An 18,455-nucleotide genomic window follows, 5' to 3' on the forward strand; every position below is an offset into this window, starting at 1 on the left:
ATAAGTAAATAGCAGCTTCTGTATTGAAATAGAAATAAAAAATACAATTTCATTGCTATGTAACATAAGTATATAGGAGACGGTAGTATATAAATGTATATAAGAATAGTAGATTATGCATGGGAAGGAGAGTGACGTTTCTAAGCAACATTCTTTTTCCTTAAGACACGGACTAGTGTCTCAAAAGAAAAAGTTTAATATAGTAATGTTGAACATAATACGTAGGTGAATTTGATTTTTTACGATACAGAAGTATTCAAGAGACAGTAGCACAAACATTAATGCCTGAAGAAAGTAATAATTGATGCATGGAAGATATAGATATAAGATTAGGTTTTCTTTTCTACGCCTATACAAATATTTAGTTGACTGTGGTGCACGTATGTCTCAAAAGTCCTACCAGATAAGCAGAAAAAATAAAAACTAGCTATGTAGTCCTTTCTGGCTTGAACATTAACTAACAGACTAAAGAATATGCATATGTGTCAGAAAACAAAAAAAAAAAAAATCTGGTAGCTGATACATGAAAAACAAGAATAAAGCGGTAAATCTGGGCTACACTGATATTTAAGAGACATACATTAGTGTCTTAAAATCCATAAGTGATTATGTGGAAAGGCTCCTAGCAGTGACAGGTGTGAGTGGCAGCAGGTAGGCAATGAAGGCGTGGCGGTCACCTACCAGCCCCACCCATTCACCCACCCACCTACTGCCCTCTTGGTTTCCTTCAGTGCGCGCAAACAGAACAAGGTTTACAAAGTTTTCACCTGGAAGGCTCAGCACAGAGGAGGAAGTAACTATCACAACTCTGCAAGGAAAATCTTACGAGGAGGATAACTTTCACCCCCATAATTTTCAGCTGATCACTTATATGAAGTCTGGAATTATTTTTAAATAGAATCTTTAATACGATAACAGATTGAAACTAAGCGTCACTGATGCGCTTGACTTCCCTCACCACCACCACCACCACTACCACCACCAGGGCTGTCCATCCCCCCGACACACCTCCTCCTCCTCCTCCTCCTCCTCCTCCTCCTCCTCCTCCTCCTCCTCCTCCTCCTCCTGCTCCCCCACCTCCCTCCCTCTCTGCGGCCCCGCCCTCCCTCCGGCCTCTCCTGCCCAGATTCTCATTATAGATAACAACTCCCAAATCATGACAAATTAACTTAAAATTTTACAAAACTATGAAAAATCAAATTCCTGCGTAACTTTTCCAGCAGCAAAGCGGCGCCACCTGCAGACCAATCCAAGCCAGGCAGCGACAGCCCAGCCGCGGTGTGTCTTTCTTCACTCGTCACTCGCCGCCCGGGAAGGTGAGGAAGGTAGCGGGTCACCGGAACCTTGATGATGATTAGGACACGTGGTAAATTATCACTACAGCCACAAACACTCGGATAACAGGTGGAAATTGACAGGTAGAGGCTAGTTTTGTTTGTCACACCAGTATGGCACACACAGAGAGAGAGAGAGAGAGAGAGAGAGAGAGAGAGAGAGAGAGAGAGAGAGAGAGAGAGAGAGAGAGAGAGAGTGTGTGTGTGTGTGTGTGTGTGTGTGTGTGTGTGTGTGTGTGTGTGTGTGTGTGTGTGTGTGTGTGTGTGTGTGTGTGTGTGTGTGTGTGTGTGTGTGTGTGTGTGTGTGTGTGTGTGTGTGTGTGTGTGTGTGCACAAACTCCCCAGCGAATTATTGCTACCATATGCATCCTAATAAACAAAGAACAACAACAGTCAAAGAGATAACCATCAATGTAATCATGCATAATATTTATACAGAAAAAAAAATAATAATGTGCTGTGAGTGGAAATGAAAAACTTTTTACTGCAACGAATTATTTGCACAACGTTTGCATTTCCATTAGAATTAAACATGATAATGGCGCTGTGAACCGACCAGTGTCATTAAAGCTCTCTCTCTCTCTCTCTCTCTCTCTCTCTCTCTCTCTCTCTCTCTCTCTCTCTCTCTCTCTCTCTCTCTCTCTCTCTCTCTCTCTCTCTCTCTCTCTCTCTCTCTCTCTCTCTCTCTCTCTCTCTCTCTCTTTCCGATATATGTAATATATTGTAAATCTACCATTGGGTTTGTCTATATCTTATCTCATCTGTCTGTCTGGCTAGCTAGTCTGTCTATTCACTCCTGTCTCTCTCTCTCTCTCTCTCTCTCTCTCTCTCTCTCTCTCTCTCTCTCTCTCTCTCTCTCTCTCTCTCTCTCTCTCTCTCTCTCTCTCTCTCTCTCTGTCTAACTATCACAACTGCATATTTTTAAAAGTATACCTTATCACAAACGCCTCGTAAGGACAAATAAGTCTAATGCCTTTTGTTCTTCCTTTTGTCATCTATAATAACTATCTTATGTCCTTCACTTTCCCCATCGTTTCACTGCACAAACAAGACCTTTGGGAAGCGGCTGGGGTAGTAAGGGAACACTAGAAACAAACCGAGGCTCATCTTGATAAAGCCTTTGCATATCGCGTTACCAGAAGGCTGCTTTAATCATAATGCTACGTGACGTGCGCCTTGCTGCTAAAATCATTGCTAGAAAACCATTTGTGTGTGATTTTTTGGGGTTGTCCTTATAACTTGTGTCTGGTTGTATTGATAGAGGAACATTATGTATGTGGGTATATTCTTCTATTTCTTTTATTCTATTTATTATTGTGATGCATTACTTCTGTTTTCAAAGATATTTTTTTTATTAAATGTGTATATCTAAGTAAACTTTATTAATGATTATTTGCTTTTCTTGTCGAATTTTTGCTTTCTACAGTTTTGTGATCAGAAAACATTACAGACCAGCAATCACAAAATTATCTGTTACTGATATCAGTTTAGTTTTTTTCTTTACTTTACCAGAATTTTGTTATTTATTTTCTACTTATCTCTACTCAGATTTTCCCTCAGCATGCTTGATTATATTGTAAGTCGTGTCTTAAATAACTCAACTCTCGTCTGAGCAACTCTCCACAAAACCACTTAACGATCTTGTCTGCTTCTCGCCTTGCAATTACGTTTTACAGCCTACAAGGTGACGAAAAGTATGCAGTCTTTTGTTGTGGAAGACGTTCTTTTTTGCCTCTCTCTCTTCTCAGAGTAACGAGCACTGACTGACCAACTCACTAACTCCACAGCTCCCAAACTCACCGGCTCACTGACTCGCTGCCTTGGAATATAAGTGCTTATGCAAAACAACCATTCAACTTTAGTCGCTACACGCTGCCTTGCATCTCGTCGACAGTGTTGCTTCCAAAAACATTTACTGTTACGATCACTAACGAACAATAAAACTAGGAAATTAAGTCCTCTGCACCTTTCTCTCCCTTTCACTCAACATAACATCTTTTTGTTTCATTCTCTCCCTCCTTTAACCACTTCAGTACTGGAAAGCATTTTTTATCATAAATCGTTGGTGTGATTAGACGATTTTATTTATATTTGCCAGAGTCTATAAAGGTCAAAAGATTAATGGCGAGAGTCTTCAGTATTGTAATCCCCACATAAGTTTATGAAGTTGTATAAAATTGCCTAATAGTAAGCAGAATAAATATGGAAACGCGTCATGGTACTAAAGGAGTTAACTCAGCTCAGCACAGACCAGCATCGTTCATCTTTGTAGCAGCGCATGTAGACTGGAAGTGTTGGTGCGTGCGGGGCTATGAGCTGCTTCAGTGCGGTGGTGTTCCTGGGCAGACAAGAGGCGGGAACACCTATCTGGAAGCCTCGGTGCTGGCGCTGATCTAATGAGTGGCGATAGGCGTATAAGGGCCAGCAGGGTGGAGCAGCGGGGTGAGGGCTTGCTGGGCCAGTACGTCACCGCCACTTTCCGCTTGATTCTGGCAGATTTTTCTTCTTCTCCTTAGTCTAGTCAGTGCTTTCTTGTGCCTTTCAGTGTTATGGGACTGATTGGGTTATGTGTTGATGGTGGTAATGGATTTCTAGTTGATTGTTATTGCTTCGCTTCTGTGTTCCATGACAAGATTGTTTTTTTTAGTAAACAGTGAGTTACTTCTTTACTATTTTTCATTACTAAGGCATTGCTTTGATTATAATTACGATACCAAGGCAAGGATTTTCTAGTCGTCTCTGGATTTTTCCTTAAACTTCAGTAGCGTGGCGTCATTTTGATTATAATTTTGTATACCAGGGTTTGAACATTTAGTCTACTGTCATTTTTTAGCTGCGATTTTTTTTTTTTTTTATTTTGGATACCAAGGGAAGATTTCGGAATCAATTCTTTTAATACGAAGCGATGCGATACGTGCTTTAATCATGTTTTGATACTATCGGTTCTTTCACTTTTTTTTTATTTTCTTTACCATTTCATCTATTTATTTATTGTTGATTTATTTATTTATTTGCTTTTGCCACCTGTCAGTACTTTCTTACCTTACCTTTCCGTGACGTTAGAATTATCAAAAAAATAAAACCAGTCACTTTGTAATTATGGAGTTAAAATTCATCTTAGTTGATCAGTTACTACGCATATTTTTTTTTTCTATTAGGCCGAAAAAAAAACATCCATAAAATAATTACGAAGAATGAGATACAAATACTATTGCTTAGCTCGCGGTAGATTAGGAAAGTGAAGACAGTTGCAGTCTCGCGATAGAGGAGGATGTTAGAGGGACAGTACACACTCCAAACGCCTCTGGGAATAAGGCCGGGATATAGGGAGGGAGGCAAGGAGAGAGGAAGGAAGAGAAGGAGAGAGAAAGAGAGGGATGTGGCATTCAGGGAGCGAGTAGGGAGGGAAAGCGGGAAAGAGGTAGAAAGTAGTGGCATTCAAAGAGCGGGTTGATGTATACGAATACAAATGATGGAAGCACATTCAGTAATATAGACATTACGATTTAATGAATATGTCAACTACACCCGTTTGCATCTCGTTGTGCATTGAATAATAATAAACAGAGTAGATGGCCGTAGCAAATCCCGATGCCAGACTGTGATGATGTGTTTATTAATGTATTTCCCGCGGTAACTGTTGTATTGGAGGAACGATGGCCACACAGGTCAAATTATGTGATAAAAAGTAAGAACGTAGAAAAAATTAACTCTGGCAAGGCGCAAAAAAAAAAAAAAATAATAAATAAATAAATAACTTCGCTCACTGGTATAACTCCGGAATCCTGTCTGTTCTCTCTCTCTCTCTCTCTCTCTCTCTCTCTCTCTCTCTCTCTCTCTCTCTCTCTCTCTCTCTCTGTCTCACACACACCTTCCCATGACTTAAACTGACTGAAAAGCTGTGAGTATGAACACATCTTTTGCAACTAAAGCGGCCAACTTATTTCCCCTTTTGTCTCCTTATTTCATGGGGAGTGGTAAGACGAGAGAACTTTTCTTTCTTTCTCTTTGCCTTCTGTGTATTTTATCTTGCTCTTTTTTACTTGGCCAGTCTCCTTGACACACAGGAATAAACAGATAAATACAAGCCTTTGTTTACGCAGGAGACATCACGCGTCCTTCACACAACAAGGAAACCAGCGGATCCTATCACTAGATCGTCGTCCGTTTCATCATATCACGCGCACTCATCACTATCAAGGAAAAGAAAAGAGAGAAAAAACACACATTTCTTCATAAACCTCTTTGTGTGATATATTTCTCTAACGTATTTGTGTTTCTATTCTTACCTGCTGTGTGTGTGTGTGTGTGTGTGTGTGTGTGTGTGTGTGTGTGTGTGTGTGTGTGTGTGTGTGTGTATTCAGCAAGTCCGTGTCGAAAAATGCATCTGACCCCAAATCACGTAAGGTGTCAGCGGAGATTTATATCAGAGGAGGAATTCCTGGGTGCTCGGAGGCTTACCTTGGTATAGGGTTTCACGACCGTAATCTTTATGTGAAGTTCCCATACGAGAGATCTTTGAAGCGATAGGCGAGAGCGGGACGGTGAGGCTTATTTGTAATTTTTAATGCTGCTCTACAATGCCACGGAATGTAAATGTTGAGAGAAACGCGAGAGTCTGTGGTGGCTCCTTGTGTAGCGATGAACAGCCAGCCAGCCAGCCAGCCAGCCACGGAGGACCAAGGCGAGGCAGGAGCGGCAGGTGTCGGGTGCTGGTAGTGGCGAGGTGCTGCGGCCAGTCTGTGCTTTTGGGTGGATGAAGCTGAGGGGAAAATTATTGTGACGGGTGACAAGGCTCCGCTCTTCCCTGTCCCGCGTGAGGTGAGATGAGGATGAGCGAGGTGAGTGAGGAGAGGAGGTGAGCTGAGGAGAGAAACGTGAGCTGAAATGAAGAGACGAAATGGAAGAAAGAAAAGAAAAGAAGGAAGGTGTGGCAAGGAGATAAAAGTGATCGTATATTAAGAGAGCAAAATACAGAGAGAGATAGAGAGAGAGAGAGAGAGAGAGAGAGAGAGAGAGAGAGAGAGAGAGAGAGAGAGAGAGAGAGAGAGAGAGAGAGAGAGAGAGAGAGAGAGAGAGAGAGAGAGAGAGAGAGAGAGAGAGAGAGAGAGAGAGAGAGAGAGAGAGAGAGAGAGAGAATGATGAAATAAAAACAAATCATAAAAATAAAAACAGAAAGCAAAATGGAAAAATTAATACGATAAAAACGGAAGAACACGGAAAAAAAAAAGTTGAGAAGCTAAGAACGAACGACAATAAAGGAGAAAAAAACCTGAAAATGCTAACCGATCTACACGTGGCAGGCAGTCCTTCATGAAGCTTTCCTAACTAGAATTAAAGAAAGGAAGACTAAAAAAAGAGAAAAAATATAAACAGAGGAAGAGAAAAATAGGAAAAATGATAAAAAAGATAAAATAAAGACCATAAAACAAATCGTGAAAGGAAACAATACGAAAAATAAGGCAATAAAGTAAAGACCAAGACGGAACAAGGGAGAGGACGAGAGAACACGACAGGAGGGACACTGAGAGGCGAGGTGAGGAGAGGAGAGGCAGGGAAGGCTGATATGCTCGTAAGTTCCCTGAGAGACAGAGGCCGTGATGAGAGTGTGAGTGTGCTGGGACCAATAATACGTTGTCTCTCTCTCTCTCTCTCTCTCTCTCTCTCTCTCTCTCTCTCTCTCTCTCTCGCTTCACGCTTCATGGCAGTTGTCGCCTCCAAAACACACCAATAAAAATGTAGGAGTGATTCATTACCAGCGAGGCAAAACACACAAAGAAGAACAATAAAAAGTTACTCCATGTGCCCTTCAGAGCATCGGTATTGCCTCACGGACAGGCTGGCTGGCTGGCTCTCTGGCTGCCCTCATTGTCTCGTTGTATAAAATTTGGGTTCATATTTCGGAACGCTCTGGGATCTCACAAAACTATCTAAAAAGAATAAATGGCAGATTGATTGTCGTGTTTTCATGTGTCTTTCCTCTTTTCATTGAGGGGAGAAACATCACTAACTTCCATAAGAGCATCTTAAGAGTAATTGAAGCAGAGCGCAGACATGTTTCAAAATATTTTATAGCAATATTCGACAGTGCATTCCAAAAAAAAAAAAAGAAAGAAAATCCCTCTAAAGAAAATAAAAACACTCCATCATGTATGACTCGTCTTCACATATTCAGAGTCAAAAGAAAGATGGCGCAGTTTGGTTTTATATTGACAAGTCTGTGAGCTCGCAACGCATTCCTTTTCTTATGACCAAAGAACTTTCTTAATTCAAATGTTTTTTTTTCATTTCTTCTGAAGTTCTTTAGAATTTCCGGCTTTCTTGTTACATTAACTTAGCCGCAAGAGTGTTCTGAGAATCACAGTATGTATTATCACGAGGAGCAGAAATCAGGCCAATGAATAGTGAGATAAAAGATAATTAAACATATAATGACATATAATACAGATTAATTCTGGATATACTTCATAATATTTTGAAACAGCAGCAGCAGCAGTAGCAGCAGCAGCAGCAGCAGTGGTGGTGCAGCAGTGGCAGCAGCAGCAGCAGCAGCAGCAGTAGCAGCAGCAGCAGTGGTGGCAGCAGCAGCAGCAGCAGCAGCAGCAGCAGCAGCAGCAGCAGCAGCAGCAGCAGCAGCAGCAGCAGCAGCAGTGGCAGCAGCAGCAGCAGTGGTGGCAGCAGTGCAGCAGTGGTGGTGGCAGTGGTGGTGGTGGTGGTGGTGGTGGTGGTGGTGGCAGTGGTGCAGGTGGTGGTGGTGGTGGTGGTGGTGGTGGTGGTGGTGGTGGTGGTGGTGGTGGTGGTGCAGCAGCAGCAGCAGCAGTGGCAGTGGTGGTGGTGGTGGTGGTGGTGGTGGTGGCAGCAGTAGCAGCAGCAGCAGTAGTAGTAGTAGTAGTAGTAGTAGTAGTAGTAGAAAGTAGTCGTAATAGCAGCTAAAGTAACAGTAGTAAAAGTAGTAGAAGTAGTAGCAGCTTTATAACAAATACAAATAACAAAATGAGATAAACATACACACTGAACACACTAATGTCGACATACAAGAAAAGCAAAGAAACCGAAACATTAATTCAAGAAGTATTTCATCACTCTTCTATGAACATCCACGGGTTTAAAAGGCCATGGGAGTTGAGAGGGGTCGGGAGGACGGAGATGGGCCATTCCGAGCCTCCTGAGTGGGGGATGGAAGGAGTGGGGGGTGAAATACTGCCGCGCCTCCTCTCAGCACTTTTCCCTCTCCTCCCCCTCACCTCGGGTCCACGCCTACAAAGGGACACAGGACATCTTGGTGGCGCCTCTTACGGTATTTCCTTTCTGTCCTGCCGGGGGAGTGACGCATGAGGGCACGGGCTGCGAGGAGGGCGTGCGTGTGTGTGTGTGTGTGTGTTGGAAGGTGATAGTATTTATCTATTCCTGCTATGGTTGTAATGTTCGGAATTTGATGTTTTATTGGGTGATGCTTTTTTTTTTTTTTTTTTGTGTGTGTGTTTTAATTGATTGGTTTTATTTTCGAGGGTTTATGTTCACGTTCTTGAATTGCGTTCGTGCTTTATTTTTTCATTTATTTTGCACTGTATTGTTTCTTATATTTCACTTTCTCTTATCCATAAAGGAAGAAACTCAAAGGAAAGAGAATTAATAGACAAATTAGACTTACTGGATAAAAAAAAAACTTGCTAATTAGATTCCCCAGATAACTTTCAACACTGGTGGAAATTCCTGGAGATCTTAAAGATGTGTTTTTCCTGACCACACTAGTTATGCCATGAAGAAGAAAATGATCTAGTAATACGTTTTTATAATTGAATTATGATAGATGCTATAATAAAGGGTTTTTTTTACTAACAATAGTGGTACAATATCGGAAAACTTTGTGGAATTTTTTTTTTTTCATGTATAGCAATGCATTTTAACTGCAATACGTTACTAAAGACAACAACAATATCAACAACTGCAACAACAACAACAGCAACAACAAAAAACTACTACAACAACAACTACAACAATAACAACAACAACAACAACAATACTACTACTACCACTACTATTACTACTACTACTACTACTACTACTGTTACTTCAGCTACTACTACTACTACTACTACTACTACTACTACTACTACTACTACTACTACTACTACTACTACTACTACTACTACTACTACTACTACTACTACTACTACTACTACTACTACTACTACTACCACTACTACTAATAATAATAATGACAATAATAATAACAATAATAACAATAAAAATAATAATAAAACCAATAAAGAAAATAATAATAATAATGAAAATGACAAATAAAAAAACTGTGAGTAGCATTCTTTATATAGTAACGGCTTTCCAATCACACGTTAAGCCAAAGTTGAACACAACATATGGATGTCCAGCACCAGCAACACGCTTTCATCTACCCACCACCCCAATCAAATGTATCCGCGGTTGTCCAGTACATTCATAGTGACGCGGAGACCAAAGACAGACAGCCTGACACCCGGGCCGCCCCCCTCTCAGGCTTAGCACACTTAAGCTCGATTATCTGGGCTTTGTCTGAGGCTCGAGACCGATTAACTGCTCAGAGACTCAATCTTGGCCCGATAATCCTGATTTTTGTCTCAGGTAATAAGGTCCGTCCTTCCTGGGGGTGAACGCGAGGATGAGGCGAGAGGAACCAGACGTGACAGCGAGAATGTGAGGAGGGAAGGTTAGTTAAGAAGGGAATGTTCGGTTAGCTTGGTTATACACTGGTGAAGAGAGAGAGAGAGAGAGAGAGAGAGAGAGAGAGAGAGAGAGAGAGAGAGAGAGAGAGAGAGAGAGAGAGAGAGAGAGAGAGAGAGAGAGAGAGAGAGAGAGAGAGAGAGAGAGAGAGAGAGAGAGAGAGAGAGAGAGAGAGAGAGAGAGAGAGAGAGTGTTAAAAAAAACTTATATATCTGTTTCCTTTCTGTATGATTGAAAAAAAGCAAGGATAAGAAAGGTACAGAGTGATAGAAAATAATAATCGAATGGTAAACAAATCATAGATAAAAAAAAAAAGCTTGTTCAGTATGCCATCTGAAATAAGCCAAAGAGAGAACAAGATTAAAAAAATAGTTCTGAAGGTGCCTTGGTGTTCTTCTTTATAAACAGTTTTAGTTGTAGAAAGAAAAAGGAAAAGAAAATGGAAGAAAAAAATATTAGGTTTGAAAAAAAAATGAATATGAAAAACAAGAAAGGACGAGTTAAAGCAGGAGGAAAAGAAATACAAAAAAATAAATATCACAAAATATTAAGAATTTGATGATAGAAAAAAACTGAAAAAAGAAAATGGAAATAAAATAACAGGTTTAAAAAAAATAAATGAATAAGAAGAACAAGAACAGACGAGTCAAAGCAGGAGGAAAATAAATAAAAAGAAATATCACAAAAGATTAAGAATTTGATGATAAAAAAAAAAAACAGATGAAGGGAAAACGAAAGCAGTAACAACAGGAAGACACGAAAGAAGATGAGGAAAGAAAAAAAAAAGAGAAAATTCGGAGGAGAAGGGAGAAGAGACCCATCCAGGTACAGGCGACAAGAGAGATTAGGGTGTGAGATAAGGTAATATTTTTCTTGTCTCTTGTCTGGAGAATATATCACGCCATCTCTGGGTCAGGGGTGAGGCAGCGTCCATCTCCGCCACACTACTGAGGAACTGAGGAGCAGAGGAACCGCCGCGCGAATCCAAGAAAATGTACAGATCTAAGCGGGAACATGTTGTGAAGACGCACTCTACCCATCTCTCTCTCTCTCTCTCTCTCTCTCTCTCTCTCTCTCTCTCTCTCTCTCTCTCTCTCTCTCTCTCTCTCTCTCTCTCTCTCTAGTAAAACTTCGTCTATTTCATTATCCTAGGATATAAACGCACAAATGCACACATACACACAAAAAAATAAATAAATAAAAAACTAAATAAATAAATAAATAAATAAATAAGAGAGAGAGAGAGAGAGAGAGAGAGAGAGAGAGAGAGAGAGAGAGAGAGAGAGAGAGAGAGAGAGAGAGAGAGAGAGAGAGAGAGAGAGAGATGATATGTGGCCGGAAATGGATAGATAAACGGAGCAAGAGATGAGTGGAGGAGGTTCGAGGAACAGTGATAAAAAAGATGATAAAGAGAACAAGGAAAAACAAAGCGGGAAACACTGAAGAAAAATAAACAATAGATAAAAATCGTAAATCTAGAGGAATCGTAACAAGGAGAGAGTTTTTATTGTCACGTATCCAGATCGTTGAATAGCCATAAGTTCATCACACACTTATTACTATTTGCTAAAACGAGTGTAAAGGAAAAGAAAATGGGTCCCTTATTTTCAAACATTCAGAATTTCACCTTAGCTCCTTCAGTGGCATGACGCGTTTCCATATTCATTCTGCTTTCTATGTGGTAATTTTATACACCTTCAGAAACTCATATGGGGTGTTACAATAGTGAAGACTGTGGCCAAAATAAGTATAAAACAAAAGCAGTGGGTCCTTATTTTCAAACATTCAGAAGTTTTACCTTAATCTCTTCAGTGCCATGACGTGTTTCCATATTCATTCTGCTTAATATTTGGTGATTTTATACAGCTTCAGAAACTCATGTAGGGGAATTACAATAGTGAAGACTGTGGCCATTAATCTTCTGACCTCCATAGACTCTTCCTAATGTCAATAAAATGGTCTTGTCGTACACAAATCTCAACGTAAAAAATGTGTCCTAGTACTGAAGGGATTAATGCCATGATGTCTTCCCTTGTTGATGAGACATGCTATTAATTATTTTGTCATGAATTGGGCATGACGTGGTGAGAACTACTAGACTCATCATCCCTGAGGCTTTTAAAAATAGTCATGATGAGAAGCAACAGTTAAGCACCTTAACCTCATATCTTCATTACCTCCCTTTGACTTTATCCACTACAACTCGCAGCGCTGGAAGGAAGGGCGGGTAAGTTCTTGCTAAATTTACTCACAGCGGCCCAAGATACAAGGACTCTCTGCAGGACACCACCACCACCACCACTCCTGTATGGGGTTGTGTTGTCGTCTATTGCCTTTACACATTTGCTCTAACTCGGACAGTAGCCACTGAACAGCAACCTTAGGAAACAGAAACAAGTCCCCAGAGAGACGTTGTTTACAAGTATGAGATTAATTGTATTTCTTCCACCAGATATAAGTGGTAGATGATTGTAAAATTGTTTCTATAAGATCTTACATGTCTTAAATTCTTATTCTATTATGTCTTCCTTCTTAAAAAACTGTTTTCTACTAAGACCTCATATAAACCTTAAATCCTTCGTGTATCCTGTCTTCCCTTCTATAAGATAAATGCCTACAGAAATGTTCCCTACTCAGGCCTTTGTACTGTACATACCGCGAATCTTTGGTATATTATACTTTTTCTTTTCCATAGGAGAGATGCCTAAAAGGGTTACAAGAGGCAACCCATCCCTCCTTTCCATCAGAAGATGAACAATCATGGAAGAATTTCAACTTGGTACGTGGGACGTGATCACATATTTCACCCGATTACTGTTTACCACTTTCCGTGTGTGGCGCGGCCCTCACTCCTCCACGGCAGCGGGGGGCGGCGGCCTCACAAGGGGCTGGTAAAGGACACTCAGTGCGGCGCGGCGAGGCTCCATTATGTGGCCCTAAAAGCTTAACCCGCCGAGAGAGGAGCGTTTCGTGCGCCGCCAATATATGACAAAAGGTGCTTATGATGAACTCTGCGCTGGCGCCGCCCCGTGTCTCTTAGAGCAGTAATCCCTCGCCCTTGAGGATGCCGCATTGAGTCTTCCGCTGAGGCAAGGTATGACTTGGAATGCCGTGCACCCCCGACACGGCTTCCTTCCTTATCGCTGGAGCTAAAGGATATCAGGCATTTATCTAATCACAGTTTTGAAAGTGACATAGTTTGACCTGCTTGGGACGCTGCGTTGTGGCCTCTCGCTCCGGGGACACAAGGGCTGAAGCACATGCCGCCTGCCAAACGCTCTTAAGGCCTTTATCGGCACCTCGCACCTGAGAATTAGCCTTTTAGTTGCAGCTGGGTTTCAAGTCCATCTGATACAAAGTTCTTGGGGGCGGACTCGGGGCTTCTGAGTACTGGCGAGCGAAGACCCTGAGGGAAGAAGGGACGTAGGGAGGAAGGGAGAAAGGTACAGTTAAGGGAAGGGAACGTAAGGTAAGGGAAAGTTGCGGAGAAAAAAAAAGTTTGATAGGGAAGATCGAGAAATGGTTGAGAAAGCTGTGAAGTGTTGGATAAGAGCGGTGAAGAGAAAGGAATGGCTGATGCGAGGAATGGAGGATGAAGGGAGAGAGTTGGACTGATGAAGGGAGAGAAAATGAAAGAGGTGGACTCGGGGAGGAAGGAGGAAGAGAACGACAAGGAGGAGCAGGAGGAAAGGAAGAAACTCTGGGTGGAAAGAGGGGAAAAATATATCAAAGAGGAAGAGAAAATGGAAGTAATAAGAGGAACAGTGAGAGTATAATAATAAAGATTGAGAAATGGAGATAAAAGATAAGTGGCCATGTATTGTGAATAAAAGAAAGGGAAAGAGATAATAGTTGCCTAAAAAAATAAACTTCAAATTCCTTACGAACTAAAAAATTATTAACACGAATTCCTTCCCTTTCACAATCGTACGCATTCTTAATTGACTCTCTCCTTCTCTCTCTCCCTCTCTCTCTCTCTCTCTCTCTCTCTCTCTCTCTCTCTCTCTCTCTCTCTCTCTCTCTCTCTCTCAAGGTAAATGCACAAACTAATGATACACCTCCGTCCTCCCTCGCCACAGTTAATAGTTAATCTGGGACTCTAAGAGGCAAACGTTCGCTTCCTCTTAAGATGATGGATTAAGTTAGGCCGGCCAGAGTGCCTTCCTCTTAATATAATGGAGCGCAGGGAGACGTGTTTTCTTCTTCGTCCTAGTCAAAATATATCTCTACCCCGCTCCCTCTCCCCAGCCTCGTCACCGCGCCCTTCCACCCCGATCTTCGCCCTTCCGCGGGAGTACACAGGCCTCACGCTCGCCTGACACACCTGCCCCGCGTCCCTGAATGTCCGTGATTGGCTATTTCTCGCCATCAGAAGACAGACGTTCTGATTATACACGGATGTCGGATCGATCTTTGATTACCCTTTATCGCCAGCCATCGACGGCCCCGCTTTTATCGCCTCGGCCGCACTAATATTGCCGTAAGTGGCCTCCTCCGATGGCCCGCATCCGCCGCTATCGGGAGAGTCATCCACTGCGCCGATTGAGAGGGAGGGAAAAAAAGTACATATGTGTAAGTGAACGGCAGGTGGAAGGCGAGGTTGGGTGAAGCTGGGTGAGAGAACAGGGTGTAAATTTCCCTCTTACTACAAACAAATTGCTAAGATTCCTCCAACTCCGGCAACAACACAACACATGCCATTCAGTATTGCTAGAACTATAAAAACGAGAATCGGCACGCTAGTTTGAACAATGGCTGGCTTGCCGACCCCGCCGTGAACCCTGGGAGGCAAGGCTCACACAAAGACAGACCTTCGAAAACACACCTCGCAACCACAACCGTCGCCATAGCCACGACCAGCCAGCCAGTGCCGCCAGATCTCCGCCACCCCGCCGCTAATGTTTTTCTTGTATCATAATCCTTGATGACGTACTTCACACTGAGTCGTCTAATCTCAGAAATTAATCTCGCCTGGTCTATAACGAGCCTTAATCCCTTAGCTGGAGGCGCGGCGGGCGATCCATCACCTGCCCATACCCCGGTTCACGTTTCACACTTACAGAACATTAGTACTAATCTCCGGGGTGACCTCTGATATCACTGCGTCCTCCCTTCCAACGCCTCGCCATTTACAGCCCTATCGCCCCTCTACTCTATTTAGATATTTTATTATTGAATTTATTGTTTTATTTATTGTTCCGATACTCGCTGTATATAGTATACACGAGAGTAATCTGGCCGTGCTCACTAAATTGCGACTGAAAGAGACTGAGTGATGGTGTTTGTGTGCACGGCTAGCTGGACACTCACCGCCCACCACCGCCACCTGCCTCCCGCCCACCTGTCCGCCTGCTAGCCCGCCCACACGCCCGCCCATCCGCCCTCTAGTCCGCCCCTCGGAGCCTCACTTGCGGCCGTCATACGCACTAACATAAAACCCCGGGACTCCCATATAACTCAGGAGTGGGTGCAGGTGAGGCGCGCGGCGTGTACCGGCGGATGGGGTGAAGCTTTGCCTGCATGTTAAACAACGCCACCTGTCCCGCCCGTGATCTGTTTATCGTATCACATTACAGCTTGGTGATCACGGCGGTGCTGGTGATCCTATCGCCCCGCTGATGGTTTATGGCCCTCGCTTCCCCTTCGTCTGCCTTCGTGCCTCCATTACTTACTCCTCGTCAAGCCAGGGTGAGGTCCTCCCTTTCCCCTCCCCCTTCCTCTCTCCCCAGTGCGCAGCTCCAGCCCTTCTCTTAGCAAGACCCAGTCCTCTCTCCATCGTAGCCACCACTACTACCACCACCACCGCTGGCACCACCGCCACCATCACCCTCCTCTGACCTCCATCTGCATACAGGTGTTTTCTTGTCTTTCATTCCTCCTTCAATATTCAAATAACACAGTTGCTAATTCGATATCTAATATGTACTTTACACCTAAATTTGTGTGTCATTTCACCTCTAATGGAACTGTCCTTAAAGTGATTATATATATATATATATATATATATATATATATATATATATATATATATATATATATATATATATATATATATATATATATATATACATATATATATGTGTGTGTGTGTGTGTGTGTGTGTGTGTGTGTGTGTGTGTGTGTGTGTGTGTGTGTGTGTGTGTGTGTGTGTGTGTGTGTGTGTGTGTGTGTGTGTGTGTGTGTGTGTGTGTGTGTGTGTGTGTGTGTGTGTGTGTGTGTGTGTGTGTGTGTGTGTGTGTGTGTGTGTGTGTGTGTGTGTGTGTGTGTGTGTGTGTGTGTGTGTGTGTGTGTGTGTGTGTGTGTGTGTGTGTGTGTGTGTGTGAGGGGAGCGCGTAATATATTTTTTTTCTGTTCATTTGTCACCATCAGCAGCTCGATATCTAGTTACAGCTTCTTTCTTTATTTTTTTTCTTTATCTACAAAATATTAACTCTAAATATTTACATCATTCGTGTTTTTGTTTTTCTTTGTTCCTTACAACGCAAGTCCCGCGATGAATAAGTCGATACTTATCCACAGTTTTTATAACTAACCCTAAAATTGGAGTTCCAGAATTATCTTGTCCACAAAATTGTCATTCTAGACACACTTATGCAACTTGTACTGTCTTTTTTCTCCCTAACACTACAAGTTACGGTCACTAGCTCGAAATTATTATTTTTTTTTTATGTACGAGTATAAAACTGGAGTTTCACAATCATCTTCATCCATAATATAGCAACTGTGATCATAGCATTATTTTTCCAGCTTTGTTTTCTTTCTCTCCTCCTTCTTGTTTAATAATTAGATATTAATTTACAGTTTTGTACATAAACCTGTGACTTCATTTCCAGACATAAAAAACAATTTTAAACAAGTTATAAAGCTTTTGGCTTTTGTTTTCTTTATTTCCTCCTTATTTAACGTGTCAAGGAGTCAGGAAGTTAGATTTTGCTTTAATAAAAACAATTATGTTCAATATACTACGTCTGTTGGATTCTTAACAATAGGAAACTCCACAAACTTGGCCAATATATTACAAAACCGCCTTGCTGACTGATTCATTACTTAATCACCATTCTTTATACCTACGTAACTTCAAGGCACCTTCCCCACACCACATGCACGTGCACACACACACACACACACACACACACACACACACACACACACACACACACACACACACACACACACACACACACACACACACACACACACACACGGACTGCCATCCATAAATAGTACTTCTGGCCACATTTTTTTTTTTTTTTTTGTGTGTGTGTGTCGCGTTGTTCGTAAATAAGAGCATCCCATTTGCTGCTGCCACTGTTCGTTAGCTCCGATGCCTCCCCGTGATATAGCTTATCTCCTCCACTATTTATTTCCTACGTATTGATACACAGGAGAAATATACTTTTAATTCCCTTTGTTCGTCCTCTAACATGTGTCACCTTATTTGCTTTATTTATCAGTGTTGGTGTGAACGACCCTCTCTCATCTTGGTGTTCTTGCTCCCCCCTTCCTCGCTCCTCCTCACCCCTCACTTCTCACTCCTGCTCCTTACCCAGCACTCCCGCCAAGGCCATAAGTTTAAGTCCTTCACTGCGCCATGATTGTTCTTTGTTCTTCCTTCGCTTCCTAGAATAAAGTTGTTACCAGCAGGTCATAAAGGAGAAATTTCACAGGTAATTCTCAGGTAGGACTTGGTGACAGCGAGAGAGAGAGAGAGAGAGAGAGAGAGAGAGAGAGAGAGAGAGAGAGAGAGAGAGAGAGAGAGAGAGAGAGAGAGAGAGAGAGAGAGAGAGAGAGAGAGAGAGAGAGAGAGAGAGAGAGAGAGAGAGAGAGAGAGAGAGAGAGAGAGAGAGAGAGAGAGAGAGTGTGTGTGTGTGTGTGTGTGTGTGTGTGTGTGTGTGTGTGTGTGTGTGTGTGTGTGTGTGTGTGTGTGTGTGTGTGTGTGTGTGTGTGTGTGTGTGTGTGTGTTACATGATAATGTGTCCTGTGTTACAGATAAATGTCCTGTATTGACTATAGTGTGTTTTGTTGCTGTGTTCTCTAATTTGCAACAATACGTGGGGATCTGAGAGTCTTCATTTTTTCCCCTCGACTAGTTTGCATCATAAATATCAACTAGTATTCTTGAAGGATAGAAAAAAAAGAATAATAATAATGTTAACCTTGATTTTAATTTCCACATGGTTTACTATTATGAGTAATGTTCACTTTTTTGACAGTTCCTTGTTTTATTTTTATTTAACAGTATTTGACCGTCAGAGAGAGAGAGAGAGAGAGAGAGAGAGAGAGAGAGAGAGAGAGAGAGAGAGAGAGAGAGAACCAATGCAGCACTAGATCACTGGAAGACAATATAACATGAATACCTAACAGAAGTGACGGTTTGAGAATTGTGTGATGATGAAGTAACGA

This window comes from Portunus trituberculatus, chromosome 42, assembly GCF_017591435.1.
Source record: "Portunus trituberculatus isolate SZX2019 chromosome 42, ASM1759143v1, whole genome shotgun sequence".
NCBI classification, from domain to species: domain Eukaryota; kingdom Metazoa; phylum Arthropoda; class Malacostraca; order Decapoda; family Portunidae; genus Portunus; species Portunus trituberculatus.